General features: G+C 33.5%; 2 long non-coding RNA genes across 2 annotated transcripts; both read left to right on the forward strand.

The window, feature by feature from the left end:
- Positions 1 to 236: 236 nt before the first annotated feature.
- LOC142225568 (uncharacterized) lies at positions 237 to 6,519 on the forward strand. Its single transcript, XR_012719327.1, has 2 exons — positions 237 to 3,467; positions 6,327 to 6,519. It is a non-coding gene; the product is annotated as an uncharacterized LOC142225568 (long non-coding RNA).
- Positions 6,520 to 10,798: 4,279 nt separating this feature from the next.
- On the forward strand, positions 10,799 to 11,318 carry LOC142223034 (uncharacterized). The gene is made up of 2 exons (XR_012718506.1): positions 10,799 to 10,998; positions 11,061 to 11,318. It is a non-coding gene; the product is annotated as an uncharacterized LOC142223034 (long non-coding RNA).
- The last annotated feature ends 9,747 nt before the right edge of the window (positions 11,319 to 21,065 follow it).

Raw genomic sequence — 21,065 nt, forward strand, 5'->3', positions numbered from 1 at the left:
AGGAATTTCTTAACGCTCAGCACTGCGGCATAGCACTCCAGCTCAGTGGTGTTATAATTGCGCTGATCTTTGTTAAGTTTTCAGGACATATATACGATGGGTCTTTCGTGGCCGCCGTCATCAAACTGAAATAATACTCCACCAACCCCAAGCAACGAAGCATCACACTGGACATAAAATCGTTTCCCGAAGTCGGGGTTCACAAAAACAGGTGCCGTGGAAAGGCCAACCTTGAGTCGATTAAACGAGACCAGTGCCTCGTCGGATAGCGCAAAATTTCTCACTTTGTCCTTCACCAAACATTCGTGCAAGTGTGCGGCGATTGCGGCATAGTCGTAAATGAACCGCCGATACCACCCACACAATCCCAAAAATCGGCGAAGTTGTTTTGGAGTCTTAGGAATAGGGAAATCACTCACAGCCTCTACTTTAGCGTAATCCGTGCGTATGCATCCATTTCCCACCACAAAGTCGAGATATCGCACCTTCTTCTGACAGAACTTGCTCTTTTCTACGTTTTTAGTAAGACCAGCCCTTGTCAAATGTCCAGCATCCTCCTTCAGCAAGTCCATGAACTGATCGAACTGGACACATACCACCAAGAGGTCGTCAAGGCACACAAAAACGTTATTCCTGATGGATGCAGGTATAACCTTGTCCATTAAGTTAACCTAACCTAACCTAGTCCTTATTCGACACTTGTATGATATGTTTCTCAAGCGAAGTTCTGCCCAACCCCAACTGAGAATACGAAGGAAATTTTTGCTTCGCCTCTTCTAACTTATACCTCTGCAGTGCCGTCAATTGATGTTGGTTTGGGATCAGTCTCCATATTGCACATTTCCGAAACGTTGTGAACATTATTTCTCCCCAACCAGTGGTATACCAAAAGTCCGCCAGAAATCGATACCAAAATAGATTTCCTGTTCCAAATGAGGAACTATTAAGAAATCTAAATTTATGGTTTCAATTTTCAACACCACTGGCAGGTTTACAATACCAACAATCGGAGAGGATCCCCCATTTGCTGTCTTAACATTCTGTCATTGAAACTTTACAACTCTGCCCTCAAGGCCTGCCAAAAATTCGTCGGAGTTCTTGCCAATGCAGCAAGTCGCAGCCCCTGAGTCTAGAAGTGCCAAAACATCCTTACCTCCAACGACCGTCTTAGCAAACATCCTGCCGTCTTCACCCACACACACTATAGTTTCCAAAGCCATTCTCTTTCCCTTCTTTATCATGCCGATCTTTTCCCTTAACCGCTGAATCTTCCGATACTTTCTTTTCCTAACCTTTAGCTCCTCTCAAAATATTCTTGCCCTTGCACGTTCGTACTCCATCTTACGTTCATGCAATGGTTTAACAGGTATGGAAGGTCGCGGACTCATACAGAGAGGAGGCTCTCTTCTTAAAATAGTTATGTTATTTTGGTTCCTTCGAGTTGTGGCAGAGACTCCCGGACAGTTCCGCCACAACAGAATTTTTTGCATAAGTGCAAAATGACTGGTCACCACCGCATGCAAACCACTTCATATCATGAAAAGTGGAACGTCAGATGTTTGCGGGTCTGACCCCTTGAGAATTTTTCGGGTAGAAATCACCCGGCATTCCGCGGGTGAAACAAAGGTTCAGGTGAAAGGGGGAAGTGCAAAATTTTACCTGGGCTTGAGTGGTCTGTATGCCTCTCGCCACACCACTCTGACCATGGTCATTATCTCTGGTTGCATCTGTCGTCCCCGAATTTCCTATACTCACTTGGCTGTTCGGTATACTTGACGACCGCAATTGGGAATTTTTCGTACCGAAAGCCTCAACGTTTATCTTAGAAGTGCCCTCTATTTCAGTCCAAGCCGAAATTTCATTGACCTGTCTCGAACGTAACTTATTCTCTTTTAATAGTTTCTCTGCTCTCCTACACTCATCTCTCATCTCAGCTATTGTCTTGAATTTGAGTGGTAAGGTAAGACTAGCTAGATTACCTCGGAAATTTCCCCTTATTATTCTTTCTTTTGAAGTCTAAACGTCAGGTTGTGGATATCGGTATAAAAGTAATCGAAGCTTTCACCGATCTTCGGCTTCCTTTCCATGATTTCCCTTATAATTTCATAATCCGAGTCCGATGGGCGAAAATGATTCAGTAATTCCCTCTTCAGCTCAAAATATCTAAAATCCACATCGTCCGCATTATCTTCCAAAATTTGCCAGTACCATTTTGCGGCATACCCTGTTACTAGGCACTGGAAGTCAATGAACAATTGTGAGAACCGTATATTGTATTGCTCCCTCATCTTTTCGATCCGAAAAACAACGGTCATGTCACGACCAGACCTACCAAATTTTAAAACTCACTAATACTATAAGAAATATCCGGGCCACTGTGTCGCACATTCCCGCCCTTATGTGTCTGAGATTGTAATTGGGTACATGGGTGCGTATGAGTAGTGTCTGATTCCCCATTTTGGAGTAACTGTGAGTTCGTACCTCCCCCATTTATATTTTGAGGGGTGGAACTCGAATTTGGTGGTAAAATGGCAGAAGAATGGGTTGAATTTTCTACCGTTTCAACTCTATGACTTAAGGTTAATATATCACTCCTCATCTGACGAATCTCATTCATGCATGTCGCCATCATCTGGTTCTGCTGAGATAAAACTGCTAGCAGCTGGGAAAATTGGTTACTGGTATCGGTACCACCCAAAGCTGAAGCCTGGGGTTCCCCGCTTGAAGGATTTCCTCCTTCTTGATTATTTTGTGACATGTTAACCACTCTCTCTAGTTTCTGTGAAAAATTTAGTGAATCGTTCCCACTATTTATTGTTAACTCACGTGTTTGAGCTACCCCGGCAGAACCTCTTATCAGTGAATTCCTACCAAACACGAGTGTACAGTTCTGTACAGTGGTCTTTTATATTTCCAAATTGCCATCAGCATAGTTTGCTTTATACAAACATTGTTGACTGTTATCTAGGTGAAAAAATGCGCATGTGTTCTTGTCTGTAGACAGAAGTGTTATCAGCCGTCTACCTAAAAATACTAGAACCATTAGGGCTGATAATACACAGATGAGTATGCTATTCATGCGTATAGTAATAAAATCCATGTGTTGACTGTTATCTAGGTGAAAAAATGCGCATGTGTTCTTGTCTGTAGACAGAAGTGTTATCAGCCGTCTACCTAAAAATACTAGAACCATTAGGGCTGATAATACACAGATGAGTATGCTATTCATGCGTATAGTAATAAAATCCATGTGAGGGATTTTCCACACGAAGAGATAACACCAAGCACTTAGCTATAATTAGAATAAGAAGTATTTTACCTTCTAGTATCTAAGTCATTGTAAATTTAACAATAAATTGAGTTTCCATTAAACCATCAAGGCGTACACATCTTTTATTTTTCTTCCTTCACCTGTGTCTTTAATGTACAACTAGGAGTCGTTGTACATTTTGGTACCCCGACGTTAGGTAGGCATACTGAAAATGTCTAACATAATCTATCAATGTGATAAAAAAAACGCAGGGCTCAACAAGTGAGTGGGTAGTGCTGTGAGCGTTAGATAAAAAGTGTAGTTAAATTTCGAGGAAGGAATTTTCTAATAAATTAAAAAGAATACATTTCGTGAAAATGTTTTTCGAAGAAATCATTCAAAATCAAAGGGTGTTGAGTTGTCTACGATTCTATGAGTTAAAGAAGGATTTTATAGAAAATGATGGGGAGCTCCGTCGTTTGGGAGAAGTTCCATACGAAAATAATATATTCACTATAGGTGTGGAGTATTCTTTTAAAACATTTTATCATCTAGGCAGCCTTGTTATAATTAAAACAGGTACTGAAATTAGGAACGAGGAAGTATCCTTTAAAGTAAATGGATTTATATACGAAGAACTTAGGAATCTTTTGGAAAAAGAATATTTTCTTGGCATTTGTGCTGATGTTATCAGAAATGTTAACTCAATAAAATTAGCAACAGAAAAATTGAACATTAAAAACGATTATGTTGAAATCGGTGGAATGTGGTTTCCATTAAGAATAGAAATTCCTAAATTAGTCTCAATCGTGGATGATATTAGTGAAGACCATTTTGAAGTAAATGGAATGTGGTTTTCTATAATAAAACTTCCAGATTTGAACTGTGAAGAAACTTTTGAGGAACCAATAGGCGATAAAAATTCCATGCTTACTAAGAGCAAAGAAAAAATAACGCCATCGGACTGGAGGTCGGAAAGGTTCATCCAAACTGAGAATGGTTTGGATGAGAATAATATCGACATGTCAGAGACAAAGACAGTGGTCCCAAAAGATATAAAAGCATCGAAAGGAAGAAAGGTGCAACGCGATATGTTGTGTGATTGTGAACGCAATATTAACGTTGTTTCAAAACCTGATTTGAGTATCGATTCAGAGATGGCTGTGGTAAACATATTAAAGAAACCACAGAAAAAGAAGGATGTAATAGCTGTCAGGCATGAGAAGTCGGAAACAGCAACTAGTGGGATAACATCACCATCCACTGGAGCGAAATCAATGAACTTTACAACAAATGGTCCAAAATTTAAGACAGCACTTCCGAAACAAGAGACGCTTGAAGAATCTGAGACGGCAAACAAATGGAGTGGATTATCTAAGACAAATAAAACCGGTGAGCAAACTGCCGAAACTATACACAAAATGAATAAGGAAAAGAAGACTGGTTCAGCTGAGATAGACGAAGAGCCAATTAAATCAAAATATGCTTTGGTTACTGCTACAAATACGAGATCAATCTACGACAAGGAAATCCAAAAGATAAAGGAGCTAGATCAATTGAAGGATTTGGTCTTAACTATCAAAGGTTTTCATTGTGATTATATACTGTTATCACGAGATAAGGTAGTTGTAAGCGGAATAATCGTATTCAAATTATATCATCGTTGGAAAATAGAATCCATTACTAGCTGGCTGCTGCAATTGCACGCACAGAAAAAAATTTCACGAAAATTTTTCCAATTAAAATTTTAATTGAGTTTGAAAAGATATTCAATTAAAAATTTAATTGAATCAACAAATTTTTTAATTGAAACAAAAATCAATCACAACAATTAATAGTATCAATTAATATTTTAATTGGATCAATTAATTTTTTAATTGGCATTCAATTAATTTTTTAATTGATACTATCATTTCCGTGATTGAAGACATTTCAATTAAAAAATTAATTTGATCAATTAATTTCGTGATTGAATAAGAAAAAAATTTGTTTGTGTGCGCCAAATTAAAAAACGTAAATTATAATCATTTATGTCCTCCATATTTAGTTAAAATCCATATTTTGTAATTCTTTCTACATAATCTAAAAATAATTTTAAAAGATTAGGATCTTTTAAGGCCGGCAGTATGTACAGTTCTGTACAGTGGTCTTTTATATTTCCAAATTGCCACCAGCATAGTTTTCTTTACACAAACATCGTTGGCTGTTATCTAGATGATAAAATGCGCATGGGTTCTTATCTGTAGACAGAAGTGTTATCAGTGGTCTACCTAAATATACTAGAACCATTAGGGCTGATAACACACATATGAGTATGCTACACATGCGTATACACCCAGAAAAAAGTGCCTTCGAAACTAAAGGAAACATTTTTCATCAACATAGTTTATCCATTTTATTTCCATTAAGGTAAATTTTTGTGAGAAATAATAAAATTTACTCGTTTCAGTAAAAAAATCCTAAACTGTACACTGAAAAAACAGTGAACCCTTTTCCATTGCAAAATGAACTAAACTGTAGTAATATTGACCATGATTTAGCCCTTAAGATTTTTTTCAACTTGTCTAGTTTATAATTCTCTTAAATTTTAGTTAATCTATAACATTGTATTTTAGTTCATTTTTACAACACCATAAGATTTATATACCCCTACCAAGTTAAAAAGTCAGTATTATTTTGGTTTACCTGCTTATTTTTTGGGAAACCCGATAATAAAAAGTGGTTAACAGTCTCCTTAAAATGTCGACGACTAAACTATTTTTAAATCAATCATTCCACAGTACAGAGAAATTAAATTATTAAAGGAACAACAAACCGTTTTACTATTATGAAAATTTCCATACGTTAAAATTAAACTTTCTTTAAGCAAAAGTACTTTATTGTAAAAACTTATGATGAAAGTTCTTAATACAATGTTTTTTTGTGAATAAAAATTATGACCACGTGACTTATCCGTTTTTTATTAATCGTAGGTAAATTTTTCATATATCTTGCTGAAAAAAATGGAAGCAATAATGGAAATTGTTAAAAATTAACACCATGTAATAAAATATAATTTTTTAATTATTTATTTTAGCTTGTAACTTACCATATGTGGGGGCATTTTATCAAATGGTGTAAGGAATTCAACTTTTATTTGGAAATCGTATCTCATAAAATTTGTACCTGAAACAATTAGAGAAATAATGAAGTATTCTATATAAACACATAAAAGTGTGTTGTTATCGATGTGAAGGATATAATAAAATAAATATTCTAGTTGAAAGAAAGCCAAAGTTTTAATATAAAACTTACCAATTCTCTATTAAATTCTACGCTAAGGTTAAATAGTTATCGAAATTCATTTGTGGATACTCTGAAATTAAATATTTATTTTTTACATTAAATAGAAAACATTAAATTGGTTTCCAAAAAATCTAATTAAAGAAATAATATGCATAAAAAAACTAAATATTCTGGTTAAAAGAATGTTAAAGAAAGCTTACCAATTCATAAAAATGTTTCCAAATTGTTATTCTGAAATTAAATATTTGTTGTTTACAATAAAAATATTAAATTTGTTTCCAAAAATATTTGATTATTGTAATACTAAAATAAGGTATTGAGAACATGTAATTTTGATAATAAAAAGGTCATAAAAATTTAAATATTCTAGTGAAAAGAAAGCCAAATTTTAAAAGAAAACTTACCACTTCTCTATTAAATTATATGCTGAGGAGGAATATAAAAATATGCCCGAATCCATCTTGGGGTTGCTCTGAAATTAAATATTTTTTTTACAACAAAGAAAAGCATTAAACTAGTTTCAAAAAAAAAATAATAATAATAATTAGCAAATAATGATATAAATAAAAAATATCCTTTTTAAAAGAAAACCATATTTTAAAAAGAATACTTGCCAATTTATGATTAAAGTATATGCTGAGGTGTAACAAAAATTTTCCAAAAATATTTGATTAAAGTAATAGTAAAATAAGGTATTAAGAACCTGTAATTTTTGACAATAAAAATGTCATTTAAAAGTAAATATTCTAGTGAGAAGAAAGCCAATTTTTAAAAGAAAACTTACCACTTCTCTATTAAATTATACGCTGAGGAGAAATATAAAAATTTGCCCGAATCCATCTGGGGTTGCTCTTAACTTAGATATTTTTTTACAACAAAGAAAAACATGAAACTTGTTAAGAAAAAAAAAATAATAATAATTAGCAAATAATAATATACATAAAGAATATTATTTTTTATAAGAAACCCACATTGAAAAAGAAGTCTTACCTATTTATCATTAAACTATACGCTGAGGTGTTACAAACAATTTTCCAAATTCATCTGGAGTTACTCTGAAATTGAATATTTATTTTTTACATTGAATAATAAAAATTAAATTAGATAAAACAATTTCAATATACTTTCCATTTCAGCATTTTTTCCTAAATATTGAACATTCTTAATAACTTTTTTCTTTCGCTAAAATATTAATAACTTTCATTTCAAAGTTTTAATAAAAAAACACCAATATATGTCTAAAAAAACCAAAATATTCCATACATTTATATTCCCTTGTTACATACTTGCTAAAAAGATGCAACAGCCCACGCCAACGCCAACTATACAACTAAAGCATGCCAAACAAAACCAAGCAAAACCAAAACATTCCTACAACAACAAAAACACATGTGCCTTCATTGAAAACAACACCTCATCCAGACAAATAAACCATTCGCCAATAATAAACACACACACAAACCACTGAAAGAACAAAAACAACCCCACGCTCAGATATACACAACATCCCCATCACTCGCTACCATTTCTCATTATTGCATTGCATGCTCTCACTCTCAAAAAAATTTCAAGTAACATAATCTTTACATTAAACATATTCCACTTTGACGAGAAAGATCTCTGTACTATGCATTAGTTCATCGCATCTGTCCACAATTTACTCTAAAAAAAATACTCTTAAATGCATATCAGTATAAGAACGATGAAACGTTTAACTTAAAATTAGCAAAAACTTCATGAAATGATATCTACCCATTTTTGACGAAAATGTCTATAAATTTAATTACATGTGAACTAAAAATATTTCATTGGGAAATATTTTACCAACAATTATTAACCATAGGAATTGTCAGTAAGAAATTGCTATCCACTTTCAAGTTCATTTTTCATAAAAAAATATTTTCTCATACAAAAAAATCTTACGGTAAATTGCACTTATTATTTAGAAAATACTTTACATTTCACAAGTAGTTTTATAGCATGACAAACGAATTTTTAACTACCAGTTAAGAAATTTTTTAAGGAAATTTCCATCGTATTTTGTAGGCCATGAACTAAACGATTGCTACTTAGAATTTGTAAAATTTCCTTTCGAGTAGTTAATTTTCGTTGAAGATACGAAAAATGAACTAAAATTCTGGAAAATTCTTGTAATAAATTATTGTAAAAATCTTCTTAAATTTACGAGACACTTTTTTTCTGTGTAAGCAGTTAGGAATAGTTCATTAACTAGAATAAGGCATGGAATTTTACTCATACTGTTTTCTTCGCTGGGTATAAGAATTTCCTACTGAACAAGAAAGTTTTATTCACCGATAACAAAGCATTCGTAAAAATAAACAAAAAACGAACTAAAACCAAGTTTCCTCAAAATTAGTAAAATTTCTTATAAAATGATAATTGCGACTTCTTTTATAATAGAAACTTTTTCATATATACGAACAACACTTGGCTTAGAAAAATATTTTAGTTCATTCGTACTAAGGAGTATGTAATCCTTTCAAAACTTAAGGAAACAAACTTGTTAGAATATAGGAAATTTTCCTATATTTCTATTGTCTACCTGTAATCGATACCTGTCATCGTAATCGATGTGTTTGCGCGTGGGTGTAATCGATATGTTTGCGCGTGGTTTGTTTTTTTAGTTGGAATCGCGTTGTTGTGGTATACGGAGAGATTGTTAAAAAATAATATGGTAAAATAATATAATAAATAGCAAATAAAATATACAATATTTGTTATTTTAAATTAGTGAGAAAATTTTTCGTTTTTTGAAAATAAATCTATCAATGTCGTGACGGTGTATAAAGGAAGAAAACACCAGCAGAATAACAACCCTTTCATTTGTCTTCATTTTGGAATCTTCATATATCAGGTAATATTCAGTGACGCTAACCTTTTGTAACAAAAATGTTTTATCGTTTTTTATATTTGTAGGTATTGAAATTGTAAAAGGAGGACAAAATCGTTAGGAAGCAACTTATTAAAAGTGAAAAGTACAAGAAGAAGATGAAAAAGTGCGTTTTACAGTTGATAATATCACATGGAAATTGGAAATAGTGGAATACTAAACTAATATTTCAAGGACAGTCGGTCGATGCTGTTGATTCTTAATAAATATATTCAATATATTAATAAAACATGTCTTTTATTGAAGATAAAATTGCTTATATAAATAAATAAAATTGTATTTAAAAACGAAGGCAAGCAGTTCTAATTATGAAGTAAAAGTTTTACCACAAATATGTAAGATTTGTCCAAATGAATGAAAAAATTTCAATAAAATCATTCCATATATGAATTCAAATCAGTTAAATTTTTTCATTCTGTAGTATAGTGGTACATAAATATAGGAAAATGTTAACTAATATATGGAATGCATTATACCTAATTTCTACGAAAATCACATCGTTCAAACAATTAAAAATGTCTTTGGCGCTATACGAAGTTCAACTTTCTTCACAATGAGTTAATTTTAACTTACAGAAGTGGTCACTTTTTTCTGGGTGTAGTAATAAAATCCATGTGAAGGATTTTCCACACGACGAGATAACAGCAAACAATTAGCTATAATTATAATAAGAAGTATTTTACTTTCTAGTATCTAAGTCATTGTAAATTTAACAATAAATTGAGTTTCCATTAAACCATCAACACCCAGAAAAAAGTGCCTTCGAAACTAAAGGAAAAATTTTTCATCAATATAGTTTATCCATTTTATTTCCATTAAGGTAAAATTTTGTGAGAAATAATAAAATTTACTCGTTTCAGTAAAAATATCCTATACTGTAAGCAGTTAGGAATAGTTCATTAACTAGAATAAGGCATGGAATTTTACTCATACTATTTTCTTCGCTGGGTATAAGAATTTACTACTGAACAAGAAAATTTTATTCACCAATAACAAAGCATTCGTAAAAATAAACAAAACCCGAACTAAAACCAAGTTTCCTCAAAATTAGTAAAATTTCTTATAAAATGATAATTGCGACTTCCTTTATAATAGAAAGTTTTTCATACATACGAACAACACTTGGCATAGAAAAATATTTTAGTTCATTCGTACTAAGAAGTATGCAATCCAATCAAAACTTAAGGAAACACACTTGTTAGAATATAGGAAATTTTCCTATATTTCTATTGTCTACCTGTAATCGATACCTGTCATCGCAATCGATGTGTTTGCGCGTGGGTGTAATCGATATGTTTGCGCGTGGGTTGTTTTTTTAGTTGGAATCGCGTTGTTGTGGTATACGGAAAGATTGTTAAAAAATAATATTGTAAAATAATATAATAAATAACAATTAAAATATATAAAATATTTATTATTTTAAATTAGTGAGAAAAATTTTCGTTTTTTGAAAATAAATCTATCAATGTTCGTGATGGTATATAAAGAAAGAAAACACCAGCAGAATAACAACCCTTTCATTTGTCTTCATTTTGGAATCTTCAATTATCAGGTAATATTCAGTGACGCTAACCTTTTGTAACAAAAATGGTTTATGATTTTTTATATTTGTAGGTATTGAAATTGTAAAAGGAGGACAAAATCGTTAGGCAGCAACTTATTAAAAGTGAAAAGTACAAGAAGAAGAAAAAGTGCGTTTTACAGTTGATAATATCACATGGAAATTGGAAACAGCGGAATAATAAACTAATATTTCAAGGAGATTCGATGCTGTTGATTCTTAATAAATATATTCAATGTATTAATAAAACATGTCTTTTATTGAAGATAAAATTGCTCATATAAATAAATAAAATTGTATTTAAAAACGAAGGTAAGCAGTTCTAATTAAGGCCGGTATGCACCTCTAGCGAAATTTTCGGTAGCAAAAATTTATTTAAGTCTACAACAAAAAAAAAACAGGGCTGTGTACACAAATTTTAAACCAGCTAATCGCTTTTAAAAATTGTTAATATATGTTCCAAATATTCCTCAAATAAATTGTTTATTATTTACAGACCTTTTAAAACTTTTACGCACACAATGATTGTAATAAATTAAATGTTTGCTGCCAAAATATGCTTTTGACAACCCTGTTATTTTCATTAGAGGTGCGTACCAGCTTACGAAATTGAACGCTACCGAAAATTTCGTTAGCATAAATAGCAATGCATTTCTTATGGGAATGAAATTTTTCGCTAGAGGTGCATACCGGCCTTTATGAAGTAAAACTTTTACCACAAATGTGTAAGATTTGTCCAAATGAATGAAAAAATTTCAATAAAATCATTCCATATATGAATTCAAATCAGTTAAATTTTTTCATTCTGTAGTATAGTGGTACATAAATATAGGAAAATGTTAACTAATATATGGAATGCATTATACCTAATTTCTACGAAAATCACATCGTTCAAACAAATAAAAATGTCTTTGGCGCTATACGAAGTTCAACTTTCTTCACAATGAGTTCATTTTAACTTAAAGAAGGGGTCACTTTTTTCTGGGTGAAGGCGTAGACATCTTTTACTTTTCTTCCTTCACCTGTGTCTTTAATGTACAACTAGGAGTCGTTGTACAACGAGATCGGCCATCGATTCAAATAATCGGTTGGCCAGAAATCAATGGGTCTCTCTATACCCGTATCGATTTGATTTAATGTCGAACCGACCACCTGACTCTCCAAAGCTCGACCTAAACTCCTATCCTGTGGAATTATTACACACAGTGGGTTTTCCTGTGACTCTATAGGTTTATCCATACACGAAGGCAACGTTTTAATTATAAGAAGAATTCAAATGTTAGACGTTACTACCTCTAACCAAGTAGCGCCTAAATACACCACGAAAAATATATGTTCATGTTACAGCAAATTACAAAATTATATCTGGTTATACAGCAAACGAATTGATATTTTGGTCTATGGCAGGGGGTGCTGTGTTTGATTTTATTGGCTACATTGCTACGTTAATCCATAGGTTAGGTTAAAGTGGCAGCCCGATTAAGATTCAGGCTCACTTAGACTATTCAGTCCATTGTGATACCACATTAACTACACCCAGAAAACAAATTCGTTGCCTCAACCGAATTATTTCCAATCGAAAGCAGGTGGTTCCATCAACTATCAATGATATCTGTCAGCACAACTAACATTTGGCAATTGTAACAACATGGTAGTATGTTGGATCAACTTTGCATTGGTTGTCGCAATTTTTATATTAATTGTTTTGTTTGTTGGTGCAACCGCCCTCGATTGTCTTTACTATTATCCTAACCAAATTCCAATATCAAATGAAAGGGCAGATTATATTGAGATTTTATTAATTTATTACAAGATTTACAATCATAATAAACTACGAAAATAAATACAAAAGATGCTAACAACAAAGGCTTTTGATCTACATATATGTGAGATCAATTTACATTACAATTTTTTATAGGTAATGTTTGTATACCAATGACAGATGGTTATTAGGTTGCAATTATGTGGTCAAACTACAGAACCTAATTCAATATATACTTGCCAGAAATTTCTTCCTTAAGCCTCTAGACTCTTCCTGTATTCTTAATACAATAAAAAAAGCTCGCTTGCCGTAAAAAGTATTTGTGTTTGTTGGTGTATGAAGCCTGCAATTTTTATGGAAACTTTTGTAATATTCCTTTTTTATAAATCGGTGCGATACTTACCTGAAGGCAACTTCTTTTCTATGGTGTAAACTTTATTCAATGTATTGCGGACTATTATCAAGTAAATGCCGTTCCCCTTTTTGCAAATTTTGTAGCGTCATACCATTTACAATGTCGATGTTGATATAAATATTTATTTGTTGCAACAACTACCTTACGCCCGTCCTATAATTGAACTAAGATTATATTAGTATACTCAACTTTTGGTTGCGCCAACCATTTGTTGATTCCCATGATGTAGGTCTCACTATGCTGGTGGTTAGCTCAACAATTTTATGAAGCATAAAACCAAATTTGTCGGCATTGGTTATTGTAACCAATTGAATAGTTATGGGAATTTCGTTTTGATCCTGTGAACTTTTTTATGGTCGTGTTGAATGTATAATGGGGAAAATAATCAAAACATTGTTCTTGTAACAAAAAATAAGTTATTGACATCATTTCCTCATTGTAATTATCGAATTGCAACCAACCATTTCTCTGGGTGTAAAAGTACCTATTACATATGGACACTTCTAGCTTTAACCGCTGAACCTTTTCGATTATTTCCTTTTGTTGAACCAACCAGATTGTTCCAAAAACATTAGCAGACTGCTTAAGTTGACATTTTCCAGATCCGCCAGTAATCTGAAGCTATATGCCCCTAAAATTTACTTACGCCTTACATAAAATGCGGACACTCACACAAGAGGAGTTTTATTGATTACTTTTCCTCCTCCGCATCATGACACCTCATACAATAGTCATTATACATAGCGCCAATAGTTTTTGTAGGATCGCCTATCAGGAAGCGACCCGTTATAGCAGATATCAGGAGTGATATCTGACGTCTCGAGAACACTAGCATATCTAGTGTGCGGTTTAAGTTTAAATGGTAAGTATACATGAATCAACATTGAGAGTTATCAGTCCATTTAATATCGAGCTCGGATAGACATTATTCAACGCCCCTTCGATGTCTAGAAACGCCACGATTGTGTATTCTTTGACAGATAGTGAGCTTTCAATAAAGCTGACTAGTTCATGTAATGCGGTCTCAGTAGACCTGCCCTTCGAGTATGCAAGCTGTCGTTTCGAGAACAAACTTGAATCGATGCTAGTTCTAAGATAAATATCTATCATCCTCTCCAGAGTCTTAAGTAGGAATGAGGATAAGCTGATTTGTCGGAAATCCTTCGCTCTCGAGTGAGAGGCTTTTCCCGCATTAGGTATGAAAACGACTTTTGTTTCCCTCCACTTTCCTGGGATATATGTACCTCCAGCGCACAGTGCTCGGTGCTATATGGAGTTAGCGGCCAAAAATACTTCCAGTATAGGTATCATCGTGAAACTTCGGTCACGGCTTTATAATTATGCCAGGACTATTTAATGATAAAATGGGATTGATTGATGACGTTTTGGTATAGCCCCCCATATAGACCGATCTCCCGATTTTACTTCTTGGGCTTCTAGAAACTGTATTTTCTATCCGATTTGGCTGAAAATTGAAATCTAAAGGTATATTAGGACCAGACGTAGGTATGCTAAAAATGGTTCGTATCGGTCCATGTTTTGGTATAGCCCCCATATAGACCGATCTCCCAATTTTACTTCTTGAGCTTCTAGGAACCATAGTTTCTAGCCGATTTCCCTGAAATTGGAAATCTAGAGGTATTTTAGGGCCGCAAATAGGAGTGCCAAAAATTGTGTCTATCGTTCCATGTATTTATATGGCCCCCATATAGGCCGATATCCCGATTTTACTTCTTGGGCTTCTAGAAACCGTATTTTCTATCCGATTTGCCTTAAACTTGAAATACAGAGGTATTTTAGGACCACAAATAGGTGTGAAGAAAATGATGGTTATAGGTTCTTTTGTTGGTATAGCCCCTATATATACCGATCTTCCGATTTTCTTTGTTGGGCTTCTAGAAAACGTACTTTCTATCCGATTTGCCAAAATTTAAAATCTAGAATTATTTTAAGATCACAAATAGATGTAACGGAAATAAGATGAATCAGCTCATGTGTTGGTATAGCCCACGTATAAACCGATCTCACGATTTTACTCCAAGGGCAGTAGTTTTTATCCGATTTTTCATGATTGTTTTGAAAATTCGCCCTATTTTCATCGATATGTTTTGAACCACTTTACTTATCATAGATCTTATTATACACGTTTGTTCGACATCTCAATACCTTGCATTCAAGTACAAACAACGATATAATCGGACATTTCTAGCTCGAGGTATAATTTGTTTAGCGAAAAAAGTCAGAAAAAAACTAAAAATAACGGGATATTTTAAAAACTGTTTCATAAAAAATTTTTTTAACCTTCATTTTCAAATTCAGCAGATCAAAATACATAAGAAAAGTCATCAAATGTACATTTTCAGTGTAAACTAGTGTTAACAAACACCACATAAAAATCCATATTTGGATATAAAGAAACAAGACCACTTCGGTATTAGGGAGATAACACAAAGGGGGGCAAAAGAAAGCAGCTGATTTTTATCAATTTGGAATTTTGAAATATTAACTAATAAACCACAAAAAATCCCATTGGAGACTTCAGGGGGGAACACAACTAAAACTCTACATACAATTTACATATAAGAACGAACAAACACGAAACAATGAGACTGACAAAAATTGATTTTATAACAAATTTAGAACAAGTTTTATAAATTTTTTTATTTTAAAGTATAGTTAATACCATTTAGTGCAATATTCATTTCGATTTATTTCGATATCATTTTTCTTTCTTTTGTTTTATTTATTTAAAAGTGCACTTAATTTTATACTTTTTCACACTTCAAAAACCAACTGCTTACTTGCTTTCTCTTTTGAAGCCGTTCTTAAAGAGTACAGATGGAATAAAACAAAAACAAATACACATTGTTAAACCTTGTTTGCATAAGAAACAGTGATGCCACACTTTTTGAAAAATTTCTGACTTTGATTTTTTATTTTTGGCCAAAGGGATCGACCACTGTGCAGCGTCTCCTCACTGGATGTTGTCTAATTGCCCTCCGACGTTTTAATGAAACCTGGAGCGGAGTTGGTGGATGAACCTTCCGTAGTCTGGAAGCCTCGGACGTATTCTCAATACTGCTGCAATAATCATTCCAATAGTTATGCTGAGCCTTTCTCAGTTCTCGCTCGTATCCTCTCAGATTCTTCTTGTAAGTGTCCCAATCCTCAGGGGCTTTGGTGGACTTTGCCTTGTTAAAGTGCTTCCTGCAAGATTTCCTCACATTTATTAGACCACCATGGTGGTCGATTTTTCCCCCTTGGCTTCCCTCTAGGGAGATGTTGAAGGACTTAGTAATCGGCTCCACTGCGTGTTCGATATCTTGCACATTTCTCATATTTGTCTCTGTTATTTCCGGTATCATCATATTGAACGATTCCCTATACTTATTCCAGACAGCTTTCCTAACATTTGGCGGAAATGTGGTCTTGGTGGTATGAACATCAAATTTGAGACTGATGTAGCGATGATCTGAGAAGTTGTGTTCACTTAAAACCTGCCACTCAGATATCATTTCATTCAGTTCTTGCGAGGCCAAGGTGATGTCCAAAACCTCTTGCCTGTTTTTAGTGACAAACGTTGGGACAGCTCCCTTGTAGACGGAAGATACCCAATATTTACATTTGACTATTTCTAAATTGGCAACGACAGTGTCTGGATAGCACATTGAAGGAAGCAGAAACAAGTTAAGCTCGTTTTTAGCAATTATACAGGCTCGATTTACATTATTACCAGTATACTGCATTAGTTTGAACCCCGGAGTACTTAATTCACATATTTTGTTTCTATAAACATATGGTTCTTTAATAAAAACTATGTCTATGTCCCCTTTCATCAGGAGAACTTTTAAGGCAGCACATGCAGCCTTACAATGATGAAGATTTATCTGGAGGATCCGTAGGACCATCGAGATTTTCAACAACCGTCACATCAGCCGCTTCAATCTTTGATCCCTTTTAGAGGATGGCAGTTCATCCGGTGATCGTTCCCTTTTTCCAGCCTCAAGAATTCCTTGAGCCCATTTTAAGGAATCCCTTTGTTTAGTCGACAGCGTGCTTGGGTCGACTGATCCTAACTTCTTTAGTATAAACAAAGCATTTCTGCGTTCCTTGAATCTCTTTCATGAGGGATTACCTCCTTTTGATGTCGTTACCTTAGCCCAATTAGTCGACCCGTCTACAGGTCGACTAATTGGGCCTAACTCTTGGTTATTGCCCAAATTTATAACTCCAGTCGATACGCGTCCACTGGGCCCTGAAGTTAGCAACCCAGTGGATGACTTTGAATTTTGCTGCATGGTGGCTTAATATCCCACCACACTTGAAATTCTTAGTAGGTACCTATTACGATGAATTTATCCGCTATTAAAAAACATGACGTATTCCCACTGGAAATATCGGTAGTACCGTCATATAAAAAAAAAAAACAATGAAACAAATCACCTTTTAACGAAAGACTGTTATCCTAATGGTTGGGCGCTATATGTTGCGTTTGCCTGTTGCAGGGTGCATATTTCAAAAGAAGGGGCTTTGACACGGTGCCTAAGCCAGCTAGGCCTCAGTCATGGGTAGGTTCTTTCTCACCTTGAGATATGCGAGCAAACCACGAGCATAATTACTATATTTCGTGTCAGATATAGATAATTTATTCCTATTTATGGATAAGAAAATATATATTTCGGACGGGCGGATGACATGTTCCACATATAATCGTCAGTTTATTTTTTATTTATTTTTATTTCTATTTTTTAATTTATTTATATATAAAATAAATATTAATAACAAATAACACAGAATGAGATTAAGAACAATATAAAACTAACTCAAATAATAATAAAAAAATACCAACAACCAAGGAAGTCCAACACATAATAAGTAATATGATCATACCATTTGGCAGAGTACATATAACACAGCACACGATGAAACAGTAACCGGAGCTTTCTTACTAAGTAGCCAAAGCTACCCGAAGTAACTTCCAGACCATACAGAAATTTAGGCATAATAAGCGCATGCACAAGAAGCCTCCTCATTTCAGGTGGCAAAAATAGGTCCAAATTGTACAACTTTCGTAACATAAAGTTTACTTTGGAAATCACAGAATTTATTTGCGCTTCAAAAACCAGCTTGTCATCAATAATTACACCAAGACACTTAACAGAGGTCACAACATTTATAACATTATTACAAATGGACACTGTTACTGTATCTAATGGAATATTTCCAAAATATGCAGCCTTGGTTTTGAATATATTGATTGAAAGACCATTGTCAGTCAACCAACCAACAAGAACATTTATTGAGAAATCAATTGTACTCTGCAAAACATCTAAAAATACACGATCACCTTTGAACAATATCTGGACATCATCGGCATAAGCAAAAGTCAAACAATTTTTTGAACTAATATGACTAAACAAATCATTAATATACATAATAAACATCAAAGGCCCAAGTACAGAGCACTGCGGGACACCACTACTTACATCAAGAATAGACGAATTGCAGTTATTCACACATACATATTGCCTCCTACCCGTTAAATAAGACATTATCAATCTACATGCAAAGCTTGAAAACCCATAAATATTGTATAGCTTGGAAACTAATGCCGTATGATTAATTCTATCGAACGCCTTTTCAAGGTCGAGTGACAGCAAAACGCAACAACCTCCACTTGCCATCTGTTGCCGTATATTTTCCGTCAATCCAATAAGAAGGGAAGTAGTGCTTCAATTTGAAAAGCGAAAAGAAATGACACGAGAGTAGTCACGTTTTTTAGTGGTCCGCAAAAAAAAATAAAAATATCGTGAAGTGAAGTTATTTTCCTGAAAAGTGTTATCAATACACTTTCATTAAACATTTTGTTTTACTGTAGGGATCAATACAATACAGTATTAGCTTAAAAAATATTAAGAAAAATAACTTTTGTTGAAAGTGTTAAGAACAAAACGAAAGAAATACTTTGATAAAAATGACATAATCTCTCATAGTCTCTCTGTGAATATTATAATGCAATATATACAAAAAGAGACGAGCACAATAAAGAATAACTCTACTTCGAACTGCGCATATAAATAAATGTCAAATTCACAACGTGAGAGACGGAGTGGGAAGTGATAATATAATAGACAATCCATAATAGAAAGAAGATAAGAAGAATAATCAAAACTTTGCGAAATCAATTGAGTCTAGTTATATTAAATATATAAAGACAAAGAGAATAAACATTTGTTTAAAATAAACTCAGCCATGTCTCAATGTGCGAAATGCAAAAAGAAGTTTTCTGGTGCAAAATTCATTGATTGTGGTGTATGTAACAAAAAACTTCACACCAAATGTGCTGCTGAAAGTGTACCCGGTCTTACTGAAACTGTCATAGAGTGCATTAGGACAAGCAAGGATGGTGCCTATTTCAAATGTAAAGAATGTCTACAGATGCCACGGAATGATGCAACCTCGTCATCTGATATTGCCTCGCGACTTAATATGCTAGAGGCCAGTATAAAGCAGTTTTCGAAAATTGTGTCTGATGATGTCATTGATCAGCTTAAAGGGATTAAAGAAGAGTTGGCAAAATGTACTGCAAAAGCAGAACAAACGGAGAATTATGTAAAAGACAAAATAAAGCAACTCGAAATTGAAAACTACGGTCTTAGAAGGCAACTTAATAGAGCAGATGTAATGATCAATGGCCTTCCTACTGACTTGAACATTGATGAGCTGCATACAACTATTTTTAAAATGGGAAGTGTCTTTAATGTTGATGTGAAACACTCTGATCTACACCTCTGTACTTACATAAAAAACAAAAAGGTTGTCTTAGTAAAATTCAACAGTATATACAAGCGAGACCAATTCTTCAAGAATTATATATCTAACAAAAATTTGCGACTGAACCAAATTCTTGAGACCGACATCCAAGCCAGAGTGTATGTCAATGACAATTTAACTCCTCTAGCTTCTAAAATGAAGTATATTTGTCGAAAGCTTATGAGAGAAAATAAAATTAAAAAGTTTACTTTGATTAATAAAAATCGGCCGGAGGTCAAAATAGTATACAATAACGGTGATGAAAAGGCGATTTGTTATGACAAACTACTGGAGATGTCTAAGGAGCCGGCAGCACCACTGGAACCAAATAATTAACAATTTTATGTCCCATATAGCACAACAACAAACTATTTTCTCTCTTCATTTACCGTTTTCTTTTGAATATGTTTTAATAAATAGTACTTGAATTATGTATTTTTACTGCGTCATTATTCTGCTTTCTGTTTTCTAATGATGTACTTCTCTCTTAATCTGTCATCTTGTAATCAAAGTAAAAATATATTTATATGACAATAATAACAACGTTTCGACTTGAGACAGCGATGTAATATCATGAATTGTTATTGTACGTGGATGGTTTCAATTTTACTCTTTTGCGTTTAAGATATTTATTATGCTGCTTTTAGTACCTAATAAGAAAGGTCTTTTGTTTTGAGTATATGTCAATGTCATATATATCAGAGAGACTTATAAAGAGAGACAAATAGGGTCGCAAATGTTTTTTTGGGTTTCTCTTTATTATTTTTCTTTATTTGTTTTTGGTATGATCGCCCGTGCCGAAGAGGCGAGAAAGAAAGAACTTCTCTTCGAGCATCTATGGAAGGGACGTCATCCTAATCCCCAAAAGAAGCTTTGCGACATTGGTAGATAGATATACATTTAGTAAGGTAAATGTACTGAGATATTATGAAATCAGTTCATCTAGAGAATTCAAATAATAAAGAATCTGCGAATAGTAATAATAAAAAATAGGAAAAAAACAGTGAAAATTTAGTATGTCATGAATAATAATGTCCAATAAGATTGATAACATAGATAGTTTATGCA

This window comes from Haematobia irritans, chromosome 2 (genome assembly GCF_050003625.1).
Source record: "Haematobia irritans isolate KBUSLIRL chromosome 2, ASM5000362v1, whole genome shotgun sequence".
In the NCBI taxonomy this organism is placed as follows: Eukaryota; Metazoa; Arthropoda; class Insecta; order Diptera; family Muscidae; genus Haematobia; species Haematobia irritans.